This window comes from Macaca thibetana, chromosome 2 (genome assembly GCF_024542745.1).
Source record: "Macaca thibetana thibetana isolate TM-01 chromosome 2, ASM2454274v1, whole genome shotgun sequence".
Lineage (NCBI taxonomy): Eukaryota > Metazoa > Chordata > Mammalia > Primates > Cercopithecidae > Macaca > Macaca thibetana.
Window position 1 is genome coordinate 127,665,804 of NC_065579.1, and position 25,748 is coordinate 127,691,551.

The following is a 25,748-nucleotide window of genomic DNA, read 5'->3' on the forward strand; positions in this document are numbered from 1 at the left end:
ATGGAAAAACATTCCATGCTCATGGATAGGAAGAATCAATATTGCTAAAATGGCCATACTGCCCAAAGCAATTTATAGATTAAATGCTACTCCTATTAAACTACCACTGACAATCTTCACAGAACTAGAAAAAACCATTTTAAAATTCATATGGAACCAAAAAAGAGCCCAGATAGCCAGTGCAATCCTAAGCAAAAAGAACAAAGCTGTTGGGCTACATTTATATCTTATTGGCCAAAACTTAATTACCTGGTCATATCTAGTGGCAAGGCAGGTTGGGAAGTCCAATCTTTTGGTTTGGAGGCGATGTACCCAGTTGAAAACCGCAATTCTGTTACTGAGAAAGTTGAAAAAATAGTAGTATTTTCCACCAGCTTATTCCACTAGGCCAAAGAAACAGACTTGCCAAGTAAATGTTGCTGAGCCTCTTCTGGTTTCAAACAGCTACTCTCAGGGTAACTGTGTCTTCTTTGAATAAATGTCAATTCTCTTCTCTCTTCCCCTTTCTATTATCCCTGAGTGGTATCTGGTTGAGGAGCAGGCTAACCACCTCACGGGACAGCTGGGTGGTGGGAGACCCTCCTCTGTGCCTGGACTGGTGTCTGCTGTGGTGTGGCTGAGATGGGCTGGGCTGTCGTTCTGGTGAATGCTCGGTCTCTGAAGTTTGCACCAGTCCCCTGCTGCTGGTGACTGCAGACTCGGCCACACCTCTGTTCATGAGATCTCTCCAGTCCTCTGAGAACGTCCACCACCGACTCCTGGGTCCCTTAGGAACATCTCATCTAAGCACATGCATGTAGAGGGAATCGGAGGCCAGACCTGAGGCCAAGACCTTTAACCGGGACTGTCCCCTTCCCATACTTCTCTCAAAGGGGTGAAGGGTCCCCCCAGGTGATCTAGGGGGAAGCAGGGTGCCAGCCCCAAAGTTTCTACGATTTCCTTCTCTCAAGGTTCAACCCTGAGGGTAGAGGAAGGAGCAAATTGAGGTTCTCTGAGCTGTTAAGTCTCTGTCTTCTTTTCTCCCTTGTCGCTGCTGCTTCTGGTGTCCTGATGTCTCCCTGCTCTGTGGACTTCATTGTTGTGTGGGAAACAGCCTTTTCCTTTCCCAGTAAGCATCATGGCTTAGCCTTAGTGGTAAAAGGGCTGAGGGGAAAATAAGAAGAAAAAAAAATCACAAGGAAAAATCCTTAGTAAAATATTCTTTTGATACATGTAAAAGCTGCTTGTTTTCTGCAATATAGAAGAAACACTGTGTATATGTGTGTGAGTGTGTGTGTGTGTGTGTGTGTGTGTGTGTGTATTTTATTGGAGACACAGTAAAAATCAGCTTTCATTCTAACTGGTCCAGTTATCAAGAACATCAAATTAACAAGAAACCTAGTTAAAGGTTGTTGTTGTTGTTGTTGTTGTTTAACAACACTATTAACCCATGGCAAGATTAGAATGTGTGCTATTTTTAAAAATATGAAGTTATTTGGATTTTAAGAGTATTGTATTTTACATAGTTGAAAATTTTTCTCTGTTACATCAGTAATATTGTCAAAGTAATGGATAAAACCATAACTTACATATGAAAGTCATCTACTAGATCTGATACTACTTAGTTTATTATCGAAATTGGAAGGATTCATTGAGCAGCATAGAAATTGGTTTACATATTGCTTTGGGATGCTAGGTATTTGTGGAACTAAAAAGAATCAGGCACTTTTGTACTTTGTTTTTAAATCTGTGACGTTTTTCAAATTTAATTCATAATAAATTGATGCAATTTCATACTTAGGAATACAAAAATGTATTGTATTTTACTGTTATTAGTGTTTCCAGTTCCTGGCATGTGTTTATTGAATGAATAAATGAATGAACTACATATATACTTGAAATCAAGAATGAGGAAGGAAAAAAGAAAAGAACTTGCAAATCTCAAGATGAATCCCTTTTTTTTTCTTTTTAACTTCAGATATTCTTCCCCCTTTGGCATTTTGATGATCTTAATTCAAACCCAGATGCCCCTCGGCACATTTTTATCCTGCTCAGAGGCGATATGAAATTTACACTGTCATTGGCAGTAATTGCGTTAGGGAGCATCATCCATACCCTCCCCCCTCCAGCCCCCTGCTCTGGAGCTTGTACTTCCTGCCACGTCTCAGCTTCTGTCTATGGAAATGCATGGTGTCCGCATTAAGAACATGTTTTATTCTGTCTCATTTACTCAGCGACACTCAGAAAGGAGGGTGGTTACAGAGCTGAGAGGGCAACACCACTTTTTCTAAAGCAATAAACATTTTCTTTATCTTTTCCTTCTTTCACGTTGGTGGCTGTTAATTGTAAACTTTTGTGATATTGGGAGCAATGAAATTGTTCCTGTGAATTGTGGGACTTTGGGCCTGTGGCATTTATTTGCTTAGATATTTATTATTTTAAAAATAGATATACTTTAAAGATCTAATACGTTTTCTTGAGAGACCCAGGGTAGCTGCTTTTTTAAAAAAAAAGTTAAGGTGGCCAAATATTAATCTAAAGATTAATAAAGTTCTGCTAGTTTCCTGGGGCTATACAAGGTGCGATGACTTTTGGTCATACTTACCTCATTTTTTTTTTCCAGAAAAGAAAATGCCTTATGATTTCATGAGGGCTTTACTGAGCTGTGACTGGAAGTTTGGGGCTTTGTAATTCATCCATCTGAGAGAAATGGACATCTTTGCATTACTGGTGTAATATTTGCTGGGTGTTTTTTTTGTGGCAAACATTTGCTTTGGAGGGAGAAGGCAGGTTTTCAATTCACTCTATAAGCTACTGGATGGTTCCTTTGGATGGCTCAACACGGCTCCTTTGAGGAATTTAAACCAGCCCAATCTCCTAAGTCTTAAACTGCATTATAAAGCAAAACTTGAGGGGAAATGAGTCCAAGTGGTTGGCACCCTTATGGTACACAGGAGGCTGTTTGCGTCACTCATACTTGGAGACAAAAGCTCCCCTCAACCCCATCACTGGTCCCCTGTGAGTTGAGTTAAATGTTTATGTTTATTTTTTTCTTATGGCCAAATGGTATATTTTTAAAAATTCAAATAGTACAGAAATGTAAAGTAGACAGTGAAAATCCGTGTAAATCACCTTTAGAAATAAATTACTTGGTGCATATCACATTACATGGATTTTAAAAGACTTGGAAAACTCAGAATGCCTGGAAATCATACTGTTTAGGAAATGGGGCAAAGCAGAGGAGGTGTGATCACTCCATAGATCAATGATTCCAAATCCTAACTGTCTGTCCAAGATAGATTTCACCAGTTTCTGGTGAGATGAGAAAATAAGAATAATGCATTCCCTCCTTCCTACTTTTGTGGTGTTAAAAGATCATTTTTGAAATGATAATAGATGTTAGTGTTATTAAGTCCTTCCTTGGAGCTGGAGATTAGGTCATTATTCAAAGTATTTGTTGTCCATCTGCAGAGGAGAACCACATATCCTTTCCTACTCTGTCCCCCAAGATATGAGAGTTGGCCATGAGACTTGCTTTGTCTCTTTCATTGGTCAAATGTACCCTTTCCTAGCAGAATCTTTAGGAGACAGTATGTGTTTCTCTAGTATCTCTCTTCCTTCTTCCACCGGGTATTGCCTGTTCCATCTGCCTGGGTCTTGGACGGAGGATGACAAGGAGCAGAGTGGTAGCCAACTCATATGCGTATGTTGCATAGCGGGGAAATAAAATTTTGTTGTTGCAAGCCATTGAGATTTGGGGTTGCTTGTTAGTGCATCATGACTTAACCTAAGCAAACCAATATACTTGGCAAAATTAAATATGGGCAACCCTGTAGGGCCTCATCAGGTTATTACAATTTTGTAAGTCTACAAATTCAGGCATTACTGAGTATTACTGAGTATTACTCTAGGCCTATGCTGTCTAATACAGTTGCCACTAGCCACACATATCTGTTGAACACTTGAAATGTGGCTAGTCAGAATGAAGATGTGATATAAATGTCAAATACAGACCAGGTTTTGAAGACTTAATACAAAGGAATGTGTGAAATATCTCAATTTTTATATTGATTACATATAGATAATGTTTTGAATCTATTGGGTCAAAATCGGAGTGGTAGCTTTAATTTCATTTTTTTAATGTGGCTACTAAAATGTTTAAATTACATATGTGGATCATATTAGATGTTTACTGCACAGCTCTGCTCTAGACTATTACATCAAACAGACTTTGGTTTCTTTCTTCATTCTGCCAGTGTCTCTCTGTGACCTTGCAGAAGTCGCTTCATATCTCACACTCCTCATCTGCAAGATAGAACAATACTTGCCTCCTGGGATATTATAAGGAGTAAGTAAGATCATGAGTATAATTTGTACCACCCATAGTAAATGCCCTTCTTTTCTCAAATCACACAATGGTGTACTTTTTTTGGAGGCTTCCTTTTGAATTAAAATTGGTTCATGATTTCTGTCAGGAAGGGCCAGTTCATTTAATAAACTTCAAATGCCTCTGGATTTGGGGACCTCAGAGTTATGTGTGAGATGAACTGGTTGGGCCAGAGTCTTCCTCTGAATAACATAAGAGGGAGCTTCTCATTCCATTTGTGTACTTTGGCTTCTCTGGAAGGTAGAAAATTGTTTTGGATTACTCTTCATCCTGATTCCATTATTTGCATCTTTAGAAAATGCAAATGGCCCATGCACTCTAATGGATTATATTGGGATGTTCATCTTAAAATAGTTCATCTTTATTGATTCTTTTGACACAACACAATTGAGTGCATGAGAAGCAACTTCCTTGTGGACTGCAAACTAATTTCCTTTATGAGTCCACACAAAGATGCCAGGTTAGTTTATTTTCCCTGATGACTGATCCATGAGACAAATTGAGCCATTTGAAAAATGTCTTATTGAGTTAAAACATTTCCATGTAAATACTTCACCTTACTTTATTTAAGCATTTAAATGAATCTATATATTTGTTTTATAAATATTTGGGATCCTTTTGAGAGCTCTTGGCATATGTGTATAGCAGTTTGCAAAGTTTTAAAGCATCATTAATATCATAAACTGGTTGATCAAAGAGCTTCAACTTGTGGTGAGTTGCTTGATGCTGTGAGTAGCAAATTGGAAAGCTTTGAGCCCTACAAGTTCTACAACCTAAGTGTCAGAAGTGATACGGTTTGGCTGTGTCCCCACCCAAATATCATATTGAATTATAATTTCCATAATCCCCAGGTGTCAAGGGCAGAGCCAAGTGGAGGTAATTGGATCATGGGGGCAGGTTCCCCCGTGCTGTTCTCATGATAGTGAATGAGATCTGATAGTGTCACGAGATCTGATGGTTTTATAAGCATCTGGCATATGCTTGCACTTCTCCTTCCTGCTGCCTTGCAAAGAAGGTGCCTTGCTTCCCCTTCACCTTCCACCATGATTGTAAGTTTCCTGAGGCCTCTCTAGTCTCAGGTGTAACTTACAATTAACCTCTTTTCTTTATAAATTACCCAGTCTCAGGCAGTTCTTTACAACAGTAGGAAAACGTACTAATAAAGTTTGTTTCTCTCCTGTCTAAGCAAAGCACTGAGATAGGCAATTCAGGCTGCTTGTGTGGCCCTGCAAATCCCCAAGGACTCAGCTTTTTTTCTATCCTGCTGCTCTGGAGTTCTCAATCTCATAGTCCCAAATGGCTGCTTGAATTCCTGCCATTATGACCTCAAGCCTGTCAACAGAAAAGAAGGTAGAAGAAGGGTCTGTCCACAGCCTTTTAGGCAGACTTTCTGGAAGCTGCACATAACACTTCTGCTTACACATGACTGGCCAGCACTTAAGTTATATGGCTACATCAAGCTCCCAGGGAGACTGGGTCACATCCTCTTTATCCTAAGCAGCCATGTCTCTGCTAAAAGTTGGAGGTTATATTAATAAGGAAGAAGGGGAGAGCAGATATTGAAGTAAAGAACTAGTAGTTTCTTATCATCTTTTATCTATAGTTTTTAGGGAGTTTTGTGAGCCTTATTTTATAATACTTGATTAGTTCTTGACCCCAACCAAATGAGGGAGTCATATTATCTCCATTTTCCAGATAAGAAACTGAAGGTCAAGAAACTTGCCTTTCTACTAAATCAAGGACACAGTAATAATTATCACTCTGAATATTTTACGTGCATTACCACCATTAATTTTGGTCCTGGTCCCTCCAAAACCCAGTGAGTTTGCTTTATTATACCCCAGTTTTATATCCAAGGAAATGTTGGATAACTTGCCCAAGGTCACAGGCAACTAAATACAAGAACTAGTAAATAGAACCCAGTCATCTGATACTAAACGCCTGCAACAGAAACTGTCAAACTTTTTTCAAGCCTTTGTTAGTTTTCTACTGCTGCAATAACAAATTGCCACATATTTGGAGGACTGAAACTATACTTATTTATTATCTAAAAATTCTGTAGGCCAAAAGTCCTGTGGGCCAGGCTGTTTTCTTGGTTCAAGGTCCCACCAGTCTGAAATCACTGGGTCCACAACCCAGGAAAATTTCCCTATTTCTAGATTAGCTAATTAGTAACCTTAATTCTATCTGTAATAGAATTTTTGCCATGTAATGTAACATATTCACAGGTTCAAGGGATTAGGGTGTGGAGGTCTTTGGTGAGGGGCCTGGGGACTGTTATTCAACCTATCATAGTAAGACATACCTTTTACGTTGCAACCTGATACACACATGTAATATAAGGGCTGAAATGAGCTTCACCAAACAATACCTATTCTATTCTATTTTATTACTTCATTTTTAAGAAGTGGTGGTCATGACCCAGCAAATTGATTTCATGACTCACAGCTTGAAAAAACACTGCAAAACCTCCCATTTCTGCTGCCATTACCTCAATTTGGCCATCTTCCTCTCTTGTCTGGATTATTATGAGGTGGTAGCCTCCCAAGTGCTATTCATGCTTCTCAGCTCTCCCCTTTCCAGGACCACTTTAATACAACCCACCAGCCCTCCTTTCTATGCATATGCTGCCTCTTACCAGATACCTGCATTCACCATGGCTTCTGTGCTAAGAACCCTGATGATAGGTATTTCAAAGAGTATCCCTGAGTGAGATGATCCCCCATTTTCATAACCAAGGCTTTGAGAAAGACTATAACTTCAAAGATGGCACATGGGTTTAACGTTGATCTATTGGTAGCAACTGACGCTGTGGAGTGCTGTGAAAAGCACCGTGAAATCTCAGAAAGGACAGGCAGAGGACACCAGTATCAATTAGAGATGTCTGCAACAAGAGGAGAGGGAGAGAGAGAAAGAAAGAAAACAATGGCCAGACATTTGCCATCTTGGGGTTAGTGGAAGTTCATCACAACTGCCCTTACAATTAGCAGGGGGACTTCCCTGAAAGGACAAAACCAAAATAAAAGAAGAGGAAAATTAAGCAGGAATGAATTTGAATTTTAAGAAGAAAAGAGTTTTCTCCATTTGTGTGGAGAACAACATAAATAAGATAGAGCAACTTGTAGGAGGCTGGGAAAAAATAATGATTTTTGTCATTTGGGAGTATAGCACTGGGAAAATACAAATCACTTTGCTGGGCTAAAAGAATTCTTAGCTCATTAAAACCTATTGCTGCTTTTACAACCATCCTCAGCATCATAAAACTCTGCTTTATCATTTCGAGAGCTCTTTGTGTTTTCATTGCTCATTTTTCTTTTCCCCAAACCAGAGGCCAGAAGCCCAAATACCTACAGGGAAGACATTTGGTGGCAATGTGGTGACCTGGTTCAGAACTCTGCTTTGGAGTCAGGCTGCCTGGATTTAAATTCCAGCTCTGCCATTTAAAATGAGCTTGATTTTTGAGCAAGTTGCTAAAAAATGGAAAGACAAAAATGGACCTCTTGGGGCCTCCATTTGTCACTGTATGCTGTTGACAACGTGGGTGCTAAGAAACTGGGGGGCATTTGGCATTCGATGACCTGTGGCTAATGCCTCCTCCCTGTGGAGTGTTTTGGAGGAATAAGCCAGATAAAGTGTGAGGAACATGAGGCACCTGGTCAATGAGTGAGAAGTGGCCGTCATTATCGCTGAGTCACAATTGATGGCTTTTGTTTGTACCATGGCTTAGCCACGTTTGAGTTATTTGTTTACTTGTTTTTTTCTTCATCAATGAAGACCAAATGCTGTCTTCATCTTCTATCCCTCTCAGTATCCAACAGAGTGGGCTGAATTTCATCACATTCTATATGTCCACTCTTGCTCCCATAGTCTCCTCCACCGAAATGGCCAGGTGGGTCTTTATAACACCGTTCACATCAGATCATGTTGTCCCCTGGTCAAGCCTCCAATGGAGTGACCTTCAGCACCCTGTGTGATTTGCTGTCCCCACATGTACCCCTCTGACCTTGCCACCTACCATGTCCTATTCTACTGTAGCATACCAGCCTCCTTGCAGGTCCTTGTATATGGCAAATATTCTACCCACTTAGGCTTTGCACTAGCTGTTCCCACCTTCTAGAACACATTCCCTGTGGATATCTTCATGGCTTGTGTTTTCACTTTATTCAGGGCTTTATTCACTTTGGGGAGGCCTCTCCTAACCACCTTTTCTAAATTAGAACTACTCCATTACTCTGTCTTCTTGCTCTTTGCTATTCTTTGAAGAATTTTTTTTGTATCCTGACGTGTTGGATTTTTGTTTGGTTATTAGTTTGTTTTTTTTTTAATTTTCAACTTTTATTTTCAGTTCTGGGGTACGTGTGCAGGATGTGCAGGTTTGTTACATAGGTAAATGTGTGCACGGTGGTTTGCTGCACAGATCATCCCATCACCCAGGTATTAAGCCCAGCACCCATTAGCTATTCTTCCTGATGCTCTCCCTCCTCCAACCCTCGACCCTGCCACAGGCCCCTGTATGTGTTGTTCTGTCTTTATTAGTTTTTTTTTTTTAATCTGCCTTCACCCATCTAGGACTTGTTTGATTTTGTTCACAGCTATGTCTGCTGTGCGTAGAATTCTGCCCAGCACACAGTAGGCCCTCAACATTTACTGAATAAATGGATACATAAAAATTTATGCAACAGATTTTGAGAACCTACTATGTGCCACCCCTGTATCAGGTTCCAGTATATACAAATTGAACAAGACTGGACATGCACAAACACGTGAATTCCTGAATGTGTGAAGAGTATTATGATAAAGGAATTTGAGAGGGTTCTGGGAGATATTGCAACAGTCCTATCTAACCTAGGGCCTCCCAGAGAAAGGGATATTTAACCTATAACTAGAAGGATTGTGGGACTTGAGTTGGATGAAAAGGTGTATTGGGAGTGGGGAAGTGTTTCAGGCTGAACTGAAAATGTAATCACTGAAAACTTTTATGACTATCTGGATTTATGACACTCTAGAAGCTATTTTACAAGTGTAGTAGAGACACATTGGGGACTCCAGCATTTCTATATAGTAGAGATTTGGGGGCAACAATTTGGTTGAAAGAGAGAATTGCTTTGAAGTAGTATTTGCATAAGAAGAACAATTTGCACTCGGGTCTAACTTTTGTTTTTAGCAGGGGTTTAGGGTCTGAAGAGGTTAAGGACCAAAGCTTACCTCTGGCCACCTATTAGTGCCACAACCATGAATGCTTCTCAGATAGGGTGTCTGGTGCGTGATTTCTGAGGCCAGGCCATATAAGGAACCATGACTTCCTCCATGTCCTCTCTGTCAGCCAGGCATGATGCCATGAAGATATTCAGCTCATGGAGAGCCCACAGGGGAAGGAATTGAGGCCTCCTGCTAACATTCTGCACTATGTGAATGAATGCTCTTGGAAAAGATTCTCCTGCCCCAGTTGAGCCTTCAGATGACTGCAGCCCCAGCCAACTTCTTGATTTAACCTTCATGAGAGAACCTGAGATAGAACCTACCCATCTGAGATGATCTTGAATTCCTGACCCACAGACATGACAAGATAATAAACATTTGTTTTAAGCCAATAAGTTTTAGGGTAATTGACACACAGGTAAAGATAACTAATCCACAGTCACAGTCTTATTGCTGTTATTTCTCTTAGTAACTGACACTTTTCTCTGCTCTTATCCCAAGTTCCAAACATCTTTGTTTTATGGGTCTCATTGAATAGATAAAGAAATTGATAAGGGATTTCTGAACAGTTTTGTGAAAGCTGAAATTTGTCCTATCTGTGCCTTTTTATCACCCCCAATTTCAACCATTGATTGGGCATTAGCTATATATCAGGCATCTCACTGTGAGCTTTTGAATACATTATTTCACTTAGTCTTTTCACCACCCCCTTGAAATTGTTGTTATTTCCCTTTATTTTTAAATGAGAAAATGGAGGCTCAGAGAGGCTAAGTAAGATTACAAAAATCCAAGACCACACGTCCTGTCAGTGACAAAGCTGCCATCTCACTAGCTACACTCTGGGAGCCATCTGGTGCTTGGGGATAAAGGCAGGAATGGGAGACGTGAGAGAGCTGAGGGTGTACCCAGGGTTTCCCAAACTTTAACATGCATGCAAACCACCTGGGGATGTTGGTACACTGTAGCCTCTGATTCAGTAGGTCTGGGCTGGGGCCTGGAATTCTGCATTTCTAATCAGCATCCAGCATTGCAGCTGATGCAAGACAACACTTTGGTTAGCACAGATGTAAGAGACTTGAAATGTGAGATAAAACTACCAGGGGGAGGCTCTGGCCCCACCCTTACTCCCTGTCGCAAAGCTTTGGAGATCAGATTTCTCTGAGCAGTAAGTGCTGACAAAGCTGTAAAAGGATTGGCACTTGGGAGTTTTGCCTCATTTTGGAAGCAGTTAGCCAACTAATTTGGTTTAATCATCACAGGAAAATGCAAACAGAGAGAAGGCATACAGCCCTCATCCACTGCATTGTATTTCAGGCTGCCAGACCTCTGGACTCTTAGCTTTCACTGATACTACACAACGGATTTATATGTGGAATAAATATTCTTAAATCTTTATAAGGTGCCTAAAATATTTATGGCTGTTTTAGTTTGGTTTGCATGCCATATTGCGCTCTTACATTAAGCAGTTTTTACACCATCAAGCTTTCCTATTAATCATTTCAGCCTGTTCCCAGCTATCTAACTGAGGGGAGATCTATTACATTCAGTAACCAGGGCCAAAGGATCTAATTTCTCCTTTGGCTCTTTCATTGAATGGTTCATAAAACCATGGCTATTATTGTATTAGGAAGACACATTGTGGTTCTCTAGTGTCATGTTGACATGTTTATGTTTCTTTTTCTTAAGAGAAATCATGATTAAAATGGAATATTCTTTCACAGAGGACGTTTTATAACAATTTTGGCCTGATGAAATTTAAAAAAGGAACAGCCAGTCTCCAACAAATGCTGAATTGGTTGAATCACTGTCAGTAAAAGATCAAAACCATCTTGCTCCTCTCTTCTTTGGCCATGAAATGATTTTAAGAAGCTTAAAAAGAAGATAGTTGCTTAGTGAGAATAATCATCAGGGGAAGACACCAAGTTATGGTTTTATTTTAGGAGGGGATTTGAGGGCTCAGCATGGGATCATTTGATGGCATTACTTCCCTGCCCACTGAGCATACATGTTTTTGAAAAATAATTTTCTTGGTGTTTCAGAGTCCAATTTGACTCTTGTAACTTTGATACCGTTCTGAATTAATGTTAAAGAATTGAAAAGAGGAAAATTGCCTCAAATAAGTATTGGTTTCGATTGATTTCCTTGGGGTTTTTTTGTGTGATTTTTTTATGGTAGGAGGAGAAACGGACATAATCGCCTTTGCACCTGAACCATATCAAGACTTCCTTATACAGACTGACATTAAACGACCATCACCATAAAACAAACCATCAGCTTAACCCCTTAAATAGTTTAGCTGTTATGAGAAAGCAAACTCTTGGTCTATTTAGGCTATAAAATTACCTTCACTTGAAAAACTTACCTTTGATTCTATACATGTTCAAAGTTGTAATGCATCTGGAAGGAAATATGGCATTCTCGGCCTCACAGAATGTGTGGAGAAAATCTAAATAAGTTCAGAAGTCATTTTTGGTAAACAATTGCTTTCATTCACTAAGTCATTATTACTAGCAGAATATATATTATACAAACATGCCATATTCCTTAAAACCATACATCTTAACAGCAGTTTTCACAAGCCTCTGTCTTTGCTTTTGGCTGTCATTTTGCATTATTATGGACAGATATGAACCACCCGTGCAGCTATCTACCATGTAAACCTGATTAATGTGCCACAGTATCCAAAAATTCACATTGGCAATCAGGGAAGGAAATTCACATGTAATCAAAATGAGTCCAAATCAAGTCAAATGGGCTGAGTCACCAACCCTGGAGACCCCTCACATCCTTCCATTGTCGGGACCCTTTTGTGAATGTGAGATGCAAGATTCTGCATTTTCTTCTTGTTTTTCTTACAACTTCAATTTTGTTAGTAATTCTTGCAGGAGAAGTTGGTGAGGAGGACTAACCAAGAGCTAGAATTCAATATTGTTGACCAGGATTCAAAACCTAACCTAAGTTTTGTTTGCAAGTTGACAGCCCCAAAGTGGCCCATTAAAAATACATGAATGCAGATGGCTGTATGCACAAAAGTCACAGCTGTTCAACCTGGTACAATTCACAGGCACATGTTCTCAGCTGAGGTATCTGAAGCTTTAAGCAAAAGAGCACAATAGGGGGTGCCGTTATTTTGATATAATCACCCCTTACCTCTGCCCTCCTTTCTCCCCTCCTTCATCCCCCCCTACCCAGCATTATGAGGCATGAAACACAGCCAGGCTGAGTCCCACAGGGCCATGATTATTTCATGATAACAACACTCCCTGGAGTGGTCTTACTGGTATTATAAAAAGTGTTTATTGTGGAGAGAGCCTATATTTTTGGTGATGGCGGAGAAGGCTATTGCAATGTAAGCACAGCTGAGGTTATGATTCGCATTGATTAACCTCATGCTTTTGACATCTCATTAGCCAATCAGAGTAATGCTAAAATACGAAGGAAATTTATAGAAAGAAGCGGAGTGCATTCAGAGTGAGGCCGTGCCTTGCTGCCTGCTGCACACCACAGTGAAGCTTCTCCCGAGTCCCGCTTGCTCCCGTTGCAGGACAGATGGGTTTGTTACAAACCATCCCCTGGTACGGTCAGTTTTGGGTATCTGGTTGGCCCTGGCCATGTTTTCTGAGTCATGACATTAACTATTGGTTGTTCTCGTCGTCTGAGAGGAGACTTAGAGCTAAATAATGAAAGCAGCCAAAAATCAAGGAGAGACTACCAAGAGTACGGAGAAATTTGCAACCTGACAGCTGTGGGGCAGCAGTGATTCACATGCCTTCTGGAGGGCACTGAACATATCCACTTAGCCGGTCAGCACCCTCAGAATCTCACTGCAGCTCCTGGGTGGAGTCCTCATGTAGGTTCTGGAAAGGGGTCCAACCGTCCTTCTCTAACACAGACATCAAACATCAAACTGGGCCTTGCTGTTAGCAGGAGAGCAGATACTTCCACATCGAAATGGATACATGTGGGCACAGATCAGTAAGGAGGAGTGAGAGGCAGTAGAAATAGTCAGTTCTCTCCAGGACTGAACTGGCTAAGAAAACCCAGTCTGTCTCTAAAATGCAGCTTTTTGTACTTACCTCAGTGGCACAAACCTCACTGTACCCTGCTAGCAGAGATGCGATGAGCAGCCTATTAGGGACTGCTTATTAAGCATCTATTATGTACCAGGCACTGTGCTGGGTGCCAGCAGTTCAAAGGTGAGTGAGGCCTGGACTTTGTCCTCAAGTCAGAGAGCTCACCCTCTGGGCTACTGGGGAGGACAGAGGTGGTTTTTAATCTATTGTATGCCATGGATCCCTTTAGCTATTTGATGAAGACCTGGGCTTCCTTCTCAGAACACTGTTTTAAAAACTATGTAATGATAGGCACCCTGCTGTTCATTAGGTCGCCAGAGCTTATTTGTCTTATAATTGAAAGTTTGTACCCTTTGACCAACATCATCTCATTTCTCCAACCCCCAATTGCTTGCAACTGCCCTCCTCTCTATTTCTATGAGTTTGACTTTTTTAGATTCCACACATAAGTGAGATCTGTAGTTAGCAATAATGTGTGATTGAAATTTGCGAAGAGTAGATCTTACCACAAAGAGGTAACCACATGAGGTGATGGAGGCATTAACTAGCTTGATTGTGGTAATGATTGTACAATGTATATGTATATCAAAACATCACATTTTATACCCTAAATACATAAAATTTTTGTCTATTAGTCCATTCTTGCATTGCTATAAAGAAATCCCTGAGACTAGGTAATTTATTAAAAGAACAAAAAAAGGATTATTTGGCTCACAGTTCTACAGGCTGTTCGGGAAGCATGGCAGCGTCTGCTTTTGGGGAGGCCTCACGAAGCTTACAATCATAGCAGAAGGCAAAGAGGGAGTGAGGCATCTTACATGGCGGGAGCAGGAGCAAAAGAGTCAGGGAGGTGCTACACACTTTTAAACAACCAGATCTCATGAGCGCTTACTATCACCACGATAGTACCAACAGGGATGGTATTAAACCATTCATGAGAAACTGCCCCCACGATCCAATCACCTCGCACTAGGCTCCACCTCTAACATTGGGAATGACAATTGAACGTGAGATTTGGGTGGGGGTGCAGATTGAAACCATCCCATCTATTGTGCCTCAATAAAGCTGAGAAAATGCATGAAATGGCAGAGTCACAAAGGAAACCAATTATACTAGTAATTATGAAAAGATTTTTAAAAATTTTGATGTATTAGTGAATATGGTTCTTAATGCCTTTAATAACTCAGTTAATGATAGAGCTAATAGCTAATTTCAGATTTAAAATTGTATAAATAATATTTTGATATATCTACAATAATTATGACGTATAAAATATGCTTTTTCTATTAATGGGGAAGTCACAGATACTTGTTGCCTTTAATTGTAACTGAAGGCTATGCTCAACTTCTGTTAGATGTCAGTGAAAGTGGAGGTGTAGGTTTGTTTTGCATCTAAGTTCAGGGACCCTTGAATTCTATTCCTAGAACCCAGGTTAAAACTGAGATCAAGGTGGATAGACAGAACTTCGTCTACCACATCCCAAGTGATTGTGAGGTGGATGATGGGAATAAGAATGAGAGGAGATCGCCCATCTGAGAGGGTCAGGAAACTCTTTGTGGAGGAGACGGTGTTTGGGCCAAAAGATGAGATAGAACTCCTCAGAAATGGAAGTGTGGAGGCCAGAGGTATGTCAGGAAGAGGCATGGTCGGTCTGGAATCCTTTTCCAACAAATCCCCTTTCCCTTTAGTCTTATAGCTTCCTGTTCCTGTGCTGAGCAGATAGTGACGCTCCTACGTAGGCCCCTACAGGTGCATGGTCCAGGTACTGCCCCTCCCTAATCCCATTTCTAGAGCAGATTTAATTAATCAATCAGAACTGTAAATGTAGATGTGGGCCCACAGACCTTATTAAAAAGAGTTTCAAATAGCCATTGCCAGTTCCTAGGTATGCCGCTTAAACATGTTTGCCATTTCAGCCCCAGGTACAAAAGTCCCACACACAATGTTTAGAAGGATGACATTTACAAGGTTATAGATTGAATACTCAGCTCCAGCTATGCTGAGCTCATGAGCAATCAAGTTTGCTTAATCTTACTTTGTTTCCTCCATTTGTAATACTTTTGTACAGTCAAATGAATGCTGATTGCTTTTGACAGGGCTCCTGGTATGATTGTTCAGGTTGTGCACTGACCAAGTGTGCTAGGTTTGAGGGCAAGTGGTGCCTAAGTCCAGCTTACATTTCTGGTTCAGAGCTGAGTTTATTTGCAAGAGCCTTTTTGTTCCTTTAAGTTGGCCCCCAACACCTTGTATGAAGAAAGAACCCTAGGTCTTGGCTCAGGTTCTTCTTTAATTCCCTAAATGTATGTATGCTTTTTCTAGCTCCATCTTCCTCCTATGCTTGGCTCAAGTAAAAACCCCCTGCTTGGTCACTAGAGAACTCAGAAGCTCCCAGGCTGTAGGGGGAGGCCATTTAAGCCTTCTTTATAATGCTCTGCTTTCATTCTATTGGCAGAAGATCCCACCTCCTATAATTATGTTCCTCCAAACTTGAGTCATCTCTATTCCATGTCATGTTTTTATGTACCCACTTGCTGCCTTTGCTATTAATTACTTAATATTTAAAAAATAAATTTATTCATAAATTGGCATGCACAAAAAAAAACTAAGTTGCAACTGTCAGTGGAAAATAGATGTTAATTGACATTTATTTTGGAGGCAACTGTGAAAGTAAATATTATGCTATGAAATGCAGAACTATAAAACTCCTGGAAGAGAACAGGAGAAAATCTAGAGGACCTTGGACATGACAATGGCTTTTTAGTTACAACACTAAAGGCACAGTCCAGGAAAGAAATAATTAGCTGAATGGCATTAAAGATAAAGATTTCTATTTTGCAAAAGACAACGTCAAAAGAATGAGAAGATAAGCCACAGACTGGGAAAAAATATTTGCAAAAGACATATCTGATAAAAGACTGTTTTCTGAATATATGAAGAATTCTTAAAGTGCAACAATAAGAAAATAAATATGCCAAGTAAGAAGTGAAGATGTCTTTTGCAAGTATTTGGAACACTGATAACACCAAATGCTAGCAAGGATGTGGAGCAAAAGGAACTCTCATTCATTGCTAGTGGTAATGCAAAATGGTATAGCCATTTTGGGACAGTTTGGCAGTTTCTTACAAAAGTAAACATACTATTAAACATATGAGCCAGCAGTTGTACTCTTTGATATTTGCCAAAATTTTGAAGCAACCAAGGCGGCCTTTAGTAAGTGAATGGACAAACTGTGGTACAATCAAACAATGGAATACTATTCAGCACTAAAAAAAAGTGCTGTCAGGCCATGAAAAGATGCGGAAGAATTTTAAGTGCGTATTACCGAGTGAAAGAAGCCAATCTGAAATGGCTACATACTATATAATTCCAGCTACATGATGTTCTGGAAAAGGCAAAACAGTGGAGATAGTAAAAGCAACAGTGGTTGCCAGGGGTTAGAAGGAGGGCAGAGGTGGAGCACAGAGGATTTTTTAGGGCAATGAAACTACTCTGTATGATACTATAGTGATAAATACATGTCATTATATATTTGTCCAAAGCCATGAAATGTACAACACCAAGAGTGAATCCTCATGTAAACCATGGACTTTGGGTGCTACTCATGTACAAATTGATGTAGGCTCATCCATTGTAACAAATAGACCACTCTGGTGGGGGCTGTTGATAACAGGGAACACTATGCCTGGGAAGGGGCAGAGAATATATGAGAATTCTCTGATCAATTTTGCTGTGAACCTAAAACTACTCTCACAAAGGTAGGTTTAATTTAAAAAAATTTATTTCCATAGGTTTTGGGGAAACAGGTGGTATTTGGTTACATGAATAAGTTCTTTAGTGGTGATTGGTGATATTTTGGTGTACCCATCACCCAAGAAGTATACACTGAACCCAATTTGTGGTCTTCGGTCCCTATCCCCTTCCCACCTTTCCCCCCAAGTCCCCAAAGTCCATTGTGTCATTCTTATGCCTTTGCATCCTCATAGCTCAGCTCCCACTTATGAGTGAGAACACACAATGTTTGGTTTTCCATTCCTGAGTTGCTTCACTTAGGATAATGGTCTCCAATTCCATCCAGGTTGCAGCGAATGCCATTAATTCATTCATTTTTATGGCTGATTAGTATTCCATCATTCATATAAAAAAAATATATATATATATTTCACATTTTCTTTATCCACTCATTGATTGATGGGTATTTGGGTTGGTTCCATATTTTTGCAACTGTGCATTGTGCCGCTATAAACTTGCATACTCACATACTCGCATGTGCGATATCCTTTTCGCAAAAAATGTATTTAAGTTTTAGAAAGTTTTTAAAAAGAAAAGCTGAGAATGTGTTCTAGTTTAAATGAGAATAACGAAACATGACACGTCAATGAGGCATTTGATCCTGAGTTAGATCCTGTACCAGAAAAAGGATACCAATGGGACAATTGGTGAGGTTAGAATCAGGCTAATAAACTAGAAAATAGCATTTTATGAGTGTAAATTTCCGGATTTTTGTTAATAGTACTAGGGATATGTAAGAGGTTAGCATTTGGGGAATCGGAATATAAAGTATACAATAATTCTTTGTGCTATTTTTCAACTCTCATAAGTTCAAAATTATTTCAAAACACAAATTAACAAAGTTAAAAAATTACATATGCTGTTCTTGGCAAAGTAGGTTATTTTTGTTTTTATTTTAGCTAGTGTTTTTATTAGGAGTATTTTCTAAATTTAACAATGTAAAATACATTATCGATTTGATTATATGATATTTTCTTATAACTTAATGATTTCTTAATATTGAACCACCCTCATATCCCTGGAATAATTCCTACATGGCCACTTAAAAAAACAATAGATAGCAGTAACAGTTAAAAAATTATGCTATGAAAACCAAATATCGACATTTAGTTCAAATTGATGTTTAAATACTGTTGTCTGAGGGCTCTGAGCCACAGGTCCAAGCCTCTGTTTGAAAAAGAAATGGCAAATATTACTGAAGTTTTCCAAGATCCATTTACATGATTCTGAGGCTATTTCTTCAAAAGAACTGAAAGATAATTAACAAGGAAACAGCTTTCTCTCTGGTTTTGAATCCAATATTATTTGATGTGCCATCCAGAAAGACCAGATGCCTTAATTCAGCCTTCCTTGTCCTACAAGGTAGATCAGGTGGAGGAGGTATCTGTTTTTTTAGGGTTTCATTTCACAAAATGTGGGGAAGTGGTTTATACCAGACAACATATCCCTGGCTAAATGTGGATTAGCACTTTCCAGATTTCATCACCTCAAGCCAATGGTTATTTCTTAATCCTGATTTCAGTGGGTCTATTTATTATTATTATTATTATTATTATAATACTTTAAGTTCTAGGGTACATGTGCACAATGTGCAGGTTTGTTACATAGGTATACATGTGCCATGTTGGTGTGCTGCACCCATTAACTCGTCATTTGCATTAGATATTTATCCCAATGCTAATCCTCCCCCTCCCCCAAACTCAAGACAGATCCCCGTGTGTGATGTTCCCCACCCTGTGTCCAAGTGTTCTCATTGTTCAGTTCCCACCTATGAGTGAGAACATGCAGTGTTCGGTTTTCTGTCCTTGTGATAGTTTGCTCAGAATGATGGTTTCCAGCTTCACCCATGTCCCTACAAAGGACATGAACTCATCCTTTTTTATGGCTGCATAGAATTCCATGGTATATATGTGCCACATTTTCTTAATCCAGTCTATCATTGATGGACATTTGGGTTGGTTCCAAGTTTTTGCTATTGTGAATAGTGCCACAATAAACATGCGTGTGCATGTGTCTTTATAGCAGCATGATTTATAATCCTTTGGGTATATACCCAGTAATGAGATGGCTGGGTCAAATGGTATTTCTAGTTCTAGATCCTTGAGGAATCGCCACACTGTCTTCCACAATGGCTGAACTGGTTTACACTCCCACCAACAGTGTAAAAGCGTTCCTATTTCTCCACATCCTCTCCAGCATCTGTTGTTTCCTGACTTTTTAATGATCGCCATTCTAACTGGTGTGAGATGGTATCTCCTTGTGGTTTTGGTTTGCATTTCTCTGATGGCCAGTGGTGATGAGCATTTTTTTACATGGCTGTTGGCTGCATAAATGTCATCTTTTGAGAAATGTCTGTTCATATCCTTCTCCCACTTTTTGATGGGGTTGTTTGATTTTTTCTTGTAAATGTGTTTAAGTTCTTTGTAGATTCTTGATATTAGCCCTTTGTCAGATGGGTAGATTGCAAAAATTTTCTTCCATTCTGTAGGTTGCCTGTTCCCTCTGATGGTAATTTCTTTTGCTGTGCAGAAGCTCTTTAGTATAATTAGATCCCGTTTGTCAATTTTGGCTTTTGTTGCCGTTGCTTTTGGTGTTTTAGTCATGAAGTCCTTGCCCATGCCTATGTCCTGAATGGTATTGCCTAGGTTTTCTTCTAGGGTTTTTATGGTTTTAGGTCTAACATTTAAGTCTTTAATCCATCTTGAATTAATTTTTGTATAAGGTGTAAGGAAGGGATCCAGTTTCAGCTTTCTACATATGACTAGCCAGTTTTCCCAGCACCATTTATTAAATAGGGAATCCTTTCCCCATTTCCTATTTTTGCCAGGTTTGTCAAAGATCAGGTGGTTGTAGATGTATAGTATTATTTCTGAGGGCTCTGTTCTATTCCATTGGTCTATATCTCTGTTTTGGTACCAGTACCATGCTGTTTTGGTTACGGTAACCTTGTAGTATAGTTTGAAGTCAGGTAGCATGATGCCTCCAGCTTTGTTCTTTTGGCTTAGGATTGCCTTGGCAATGAGGGCTCTTTTTTGGTTCCATATGAACTTTAAAGTAGTTTTTTCCAATTCTGTGAAGAAAACTGTTGGTAGCTTGATGGGGATGGCATTGAATCTATAAATTACCTTGGGCAGTATGGCCATTTTCATGATATTGATTCTTCCTATCCATGAGCGTGGAATGTTCTTCCATTTGTTTGTGTCCTCTTTTATTTCACTGAGCAGTGGTTTGTAGTTCTCCTTGAAGAGGTCCTTTACATCCCTTGTAAGTTGGATTCCTAGGTATTTTATTCTCTTTGAAGCAATTGTGAATGGAAGTTCACTCAAGATTTGGCTCTCTGTTTGTCTGTTATTGGTGAATAGAATGCTTGTGATTTTTGCACATTGATTTTGTATTCTGAGACTTTGCTGAAGTTGCTTATCAACTTAAGGCGATTTGGGGCTGACACAATGGGGTTTTCTAAGTATACAATCATGTCATCTGCAAACAGGAACAATTTGACTTCCTCTTTTCCTAATTGAATACCTTGCATTTCTTTCTCCTGCCTGATTGCCCTGGCCAAAACTTGCAACACTATGTTGAATAGGAGTGGTGAGAGAGGGCATCCCTGTCTTGTGCCAGTTTTCAAAGGCAATGCTTCCAGTTTTTGCCCATTCAGTTTGATATTGGCTGTGGGTTTGTCATAAATAGCTCTTATTACTTTGAGATACGTCCCATCAATACCTAGTTTATTGAGAGTTTTTAGCATAAAGGGCTGTTGAATTTTGTCAAAGGCCTTTTTTGCATCTATTGAGATAATCATATGGTTTTTGTCTTTGGTTCTGTTTATATGATGGATTACGTTTATTGATTGTGTATGTTGAACCAGCCTTGCATCCCAGGGATGAAGTCCACTTGATCGTGGTGGATAAGCTTTTTGATGTGCTGCTGAATTCAGTTTGCGAGTATTTTATTTAGGATTTTTGCATTAATGTTCATCAGGGATATTGGTCTAAAGTTCTCTTTTTTTGTTGTGTCTCTGCCAGGCTTTGATATCAGGATGATGTTGGCCTCATAAAATGAGTTAGGGAAGATTCCCTCTTTTTCTATTGATTGGAATAGTTTCAGAAGGAATGGTACCAGCTCCTCTTTGTACCTCTGGTAGAATTTGGCTATGAATCCATCTGGTCCTGGACTTTCTTTGGTTGGTTGGCTATTAATTGTTGCCACAATTTCAGAGCCTGTTATTGGTCTATTCAGGGATTCAACTTCTTCCTAGTTTAGTCTTGGGAGGGTGTATGTGTCTAGAAATTTATCCATTTCTTCTAGATTTTCTAGTTTATTTGCATAGAGGTGTTTATAGTATTCTCTGATGGTAGTTTGTATTTCTGTGGGATTGGTGGTGATATCCCCTTTATCATTTTTTAATGCATCTATTTGATTCTTCTCTCTTTTCTTCTTTATTAGTCTTGCTAGCATTCTATCAATTTTGTTGATCTTTTCAAAAAACCAGCTCCTGGATTCATTTATTTTTTTGAAGGGTTTTCTGTGTCTCTATCTCCTTCAGTGCTTCTCTGATCTTGGTTATTTCTTGCCTTCTGCTAGCTTTTGAATGTGTTTGCTCTTGCTTCTCTAGTTCTTTTAATTGTGATGTTAGAGTGTCAATTTTAGATCTTTCCTGCTTTCTCTTGTGGGCATTTAGTGCTATAAATTTCCCTCTACACACTGCTTTAAATGTGTCCCAGAGATTCTGGTATGTTGTGTCTTTGTTCTCATTGGCTTCAAAGAACATCTTTATTTCTGCCTTCATTTCGTTATGTACCCAGTAGTCATTCAGGAGCAGGTTGTTCAGTTTCCATGTAGTTGTGCGGTTTTCAGTGAGTTTCTTAATCCTGAGTTCTAATTTGATTGCACTGTGATCTGAGAGACAGTTTGTTATAATTTCTGTTCTTTTACATTTGCTGAGGAGTGTTTTACTTCCAACTATGTGGTCAATTTTGGAGTAAGTGTGATGTGGTGCTGAGAAGAATGTATATTCTGTTGATTTGGAGTGGAGAGTTCTGTAGATGTCTATTAGGTCCGCTTGGTGCAGAGTTGAGTTCAATTCCTGGATATCCTTGTTAACTTTCTGTCTTGTTAATCTGTCTAATGTTGACAGTGGGGTGTTAAAGTCTCCCATTATTATTGTATGGGAATCTAAGTCTCTTTGTAGGTCTCTAAGGACTTGCTTTATGAATCTGGGTGCTCCTGTATTGGGCGCATATATATTTAGGATAGTTAGCTCTTCTTGTTGAATTGATCCTCTTACCATTATGTAATGGCCTTCTTTGTCTCTTTTGATCTTTGTTGGTTTAAAGCCTGTTTTATCAGAGACTAGGATTGCAACCCCTGCTTTTTTTTTTTTTTTTTTTTCTATTTGTTTGGTAGATCTTCCTCCATCCCTTTATTTTGAGCCTATGTGTGTCTCTGCACATGAGATGGGTCTTCTGAATACAGCACACTAATAGGTCTTGACTCTTTATCCAATTTGCCAGTCTGTGTCTTTTAATTGGAGCATTTAGCCCATTTGCATTTATGGTTAATATTGTTATGTGTGAATTTGATCCTGTCATTATGATGTTAGCTGGTTATTTTGCTCGTTAGTTGATGCAGTTTCTTCCTAGCATCAATGATCTTTACAATTTGGCATGTTTTTGCAGTGGCTGGTACTGGTTGTTCCTTTCCATGTTTAGTGCTTCCTTCAGGAACTCTTGTAAGGCAGGCCTGGTGTTGACAAAATCTGTCAGCATTTGTTTGTCTCTACAGGTTTTTATTTCTCCTTCACTTATGAAGCTTAGTGTGCCTGGATATGAAATTCTGGGTTGAAAATTATTTTCTTTAAGAATGTTGAATATTGGTCCCCACTCTTTTCTCACTTATAGAATTTCTGCCGAGAGATCCGCTGTTAGTCTGATGGGCTTCCCTTTGGGGTAACCCAACCTTTCTCTCTGGCTGCCCTTAACATTTTTTCCTTCATTTCAACTTTGGTGAATCTGAATCTGACCATTTTGTGTCTTGGAGTTGCTCTTCTTGAGGAGTATCTTTGTGGAGTTCTCTGTATTTCCTGAATTTGAATGTTGGCCTGACTTACCAGGTTGGGGAAGTTCTCCTGGATAATATCCTGCAGAGTGTTTTCCAACTTGGTTCCATTCTCCCCGTCACTTTCAGGTACACCAATCAGAGGTAGATTTGGTCTTTTCACAGAGTCCCATATTTCTTGGAGGCTTTGTTCATTTCTTTTTACTCTTTTTTCTTTAAACTTCTCTTCTCCCTTCATTTCATTAGTCTGATCTTCAATCATTGATACCCTTTCTTCCACTTGATCGAATTGGCTACTGAAGCTTGTGCATGCATTATGTAGTTCTTGTGCCATGGTTTTCAGCTCCATCAGGTCATTTAAGGTCTTCTCTATGCTGTGTATTATAGTTAGCTCTTCGTTTAATCTTTTTTCAAGATTTTTATCTTCTTTGCGATGGGTTCAAACATCCTCTTTTAGCTCAGAGAAGTTTGTTATTACAAACTTCTTCTGCGGCCTACTTCTGTCAACTTGTCAAAGTCATTCTCCATCCAGCTTTGTTCCATTGCTGGCGAGGAACTGCATTCCTTTGGAGGAGAAGAGGCCCTCTGATTTTTAGAATTTTCAGCTTTTCTGCTCTGGTTTCTCCCCACCTTTGTGGTTTTATCTACCTTTGGTCTTTGATGATGGTGACCTACAGATGGGGTTTTGGTGTAGATGTCCTTTCTGTTTGTTAGTTTTCCTTCTAACAGTCAGGAGCCTTAGCTGAAGGTCTGTTGGAGTTTGCTAGAGGTCCAGTCCAGACCCTGTTTGTCTGGGTATCACCAGTGGAGGCTGCGTGACAGCAAATATTGCAGAACAGCAAATGTTGCTGCCTGTTCCTTCCTCTGGAAGTTTCATCTCAGAGGGGCACTCAGCTGTATGAGGTGTCAGTTGGACTATACTGGGAGGTGTCTCCCAGTTAGGCTACTTGGGGGTCAGGGACCCACTTGAGGAGGCAGTCTGTCCATTCTCAGATCTCAAAGTCCATTCTGGGACAACCACTACTCTCTTCGAAGCTGTCAGACAGGTACATTTAAGCCTGCAGGTTTCTGCTGCCTTTTGTTCAGCTATGCCCTGCCCCCAGAGATGGAGTCTACAGAGGCAGGCAGGCCTCCCTGAGCTGTGGTGGGCTCCACCCAGTGCTTTGTTTACCTACTCAAGCCTCAGCAATGGCAGACGCCCCTCCCTCAGCCTCACTGCTGCCTTGCAGTTCAATCTCGGACTGCTGTGCTAGCAGTGAACAAGGCTCTGTGAGTGTGGGACCCTCCAAGCCAGGCATGGGATATAATCTCCTGGTGTGCCATTTGCTAAGACCATTGGAAAAGCGAAGTATTAGGGTGGGAGTGTCCCAATTTTCCAGGTACCATCTGTCATGACTTCCCTTGGCTAGGAAAGGGAATTCCCTGACCCCTTGTGCTTCCCGGGTGAGATGATGCCCCACCCTGCTTTGGCTCACACTCCATGGGCTGCACCCACTGTCCAACAAGCCCCACTGAGATGAACCTGGTGCCTCAGTTGGAAAAGCAGAAATCACCTGTCTTCTGCATCGCTCATGCTGGGAGCTGTAGACTGGAGCTGTTCTGAATCTGCCATCTTGGAACCCTTGAGTGGGTCTTAAAGAGAGGCAACTGGCGAGATTGCGATGGGGCACTCATTACCAGGCAGCCCTTTGCCTTCTTCTGGTCCCTATGTGTGTCCATGGGATCAAGCTGAGCCCAGTCTCACAAGTGGCCCCGCCAGTACAATATATCTGTTCCCAGGTCCCCCAGGGGCAGGTCATTTGCTGAGAAAAAAGCATGACATATAGTTGTGGTCACTTATGGGATGTGTTCCCATGGCTTCATCAATCTCCTAGGCTGATTTATCACTGTCTTCTTGTGTTTGAGCAGGGATTCTGTTGGGCCTACCGTGGGGTTTCTCAGGCTCAGGATGATTGACATTTAGGGCAGGAGAATTCTTTATTGTGGGAAGCTGTCCTGTGCATTGTAGGATGTTTGGTAATATCCTTGGCTTCTACTCAGTAGTGCCAGAAACACCTCCTGCTTCCCCCCAACACCTCCCCACCCAGCCCCTATCTATGTGACATCAAAATGTCTCCAGATCTTGCCAAATATTCCATGGGAGAAAAAATCTACCCACCCACCCCTGTTAAGCATCACTGGCCTAAAAGCATGAAATTTCTTGGTTTGCTTTGGGAATGAAACAGAACCAAGCCCCCAGGCTCAGCATCTGCTTGATCTCCTCC

The 25,748-nt window shown here is 40.2% G+C and overlaps 1 long non-coding RNA gene across 1 annotated transcript in view; it reads left to right on the forward strand.

The window, feature by feature from the left end:
• The first annotated feature begins 3,638 nt into the window (after positions 1 to 3,638).
• LOC126947646 (uncharacterized) overlaps positions 3,639 to 25,748 on the forward strand; it is a 142,008-nt gene continuing 119,898 nt past the window's right edge. The window contains exon 1 of the long non-coding RNA XR_007723155.1: positions 3,639 to 3,682. This is a non-coding gene — a long non-coding RNA (uncharacterized LOC126947646). The remainder of the gene's footprint in view (positions 3,683 to 25,748) is intronic.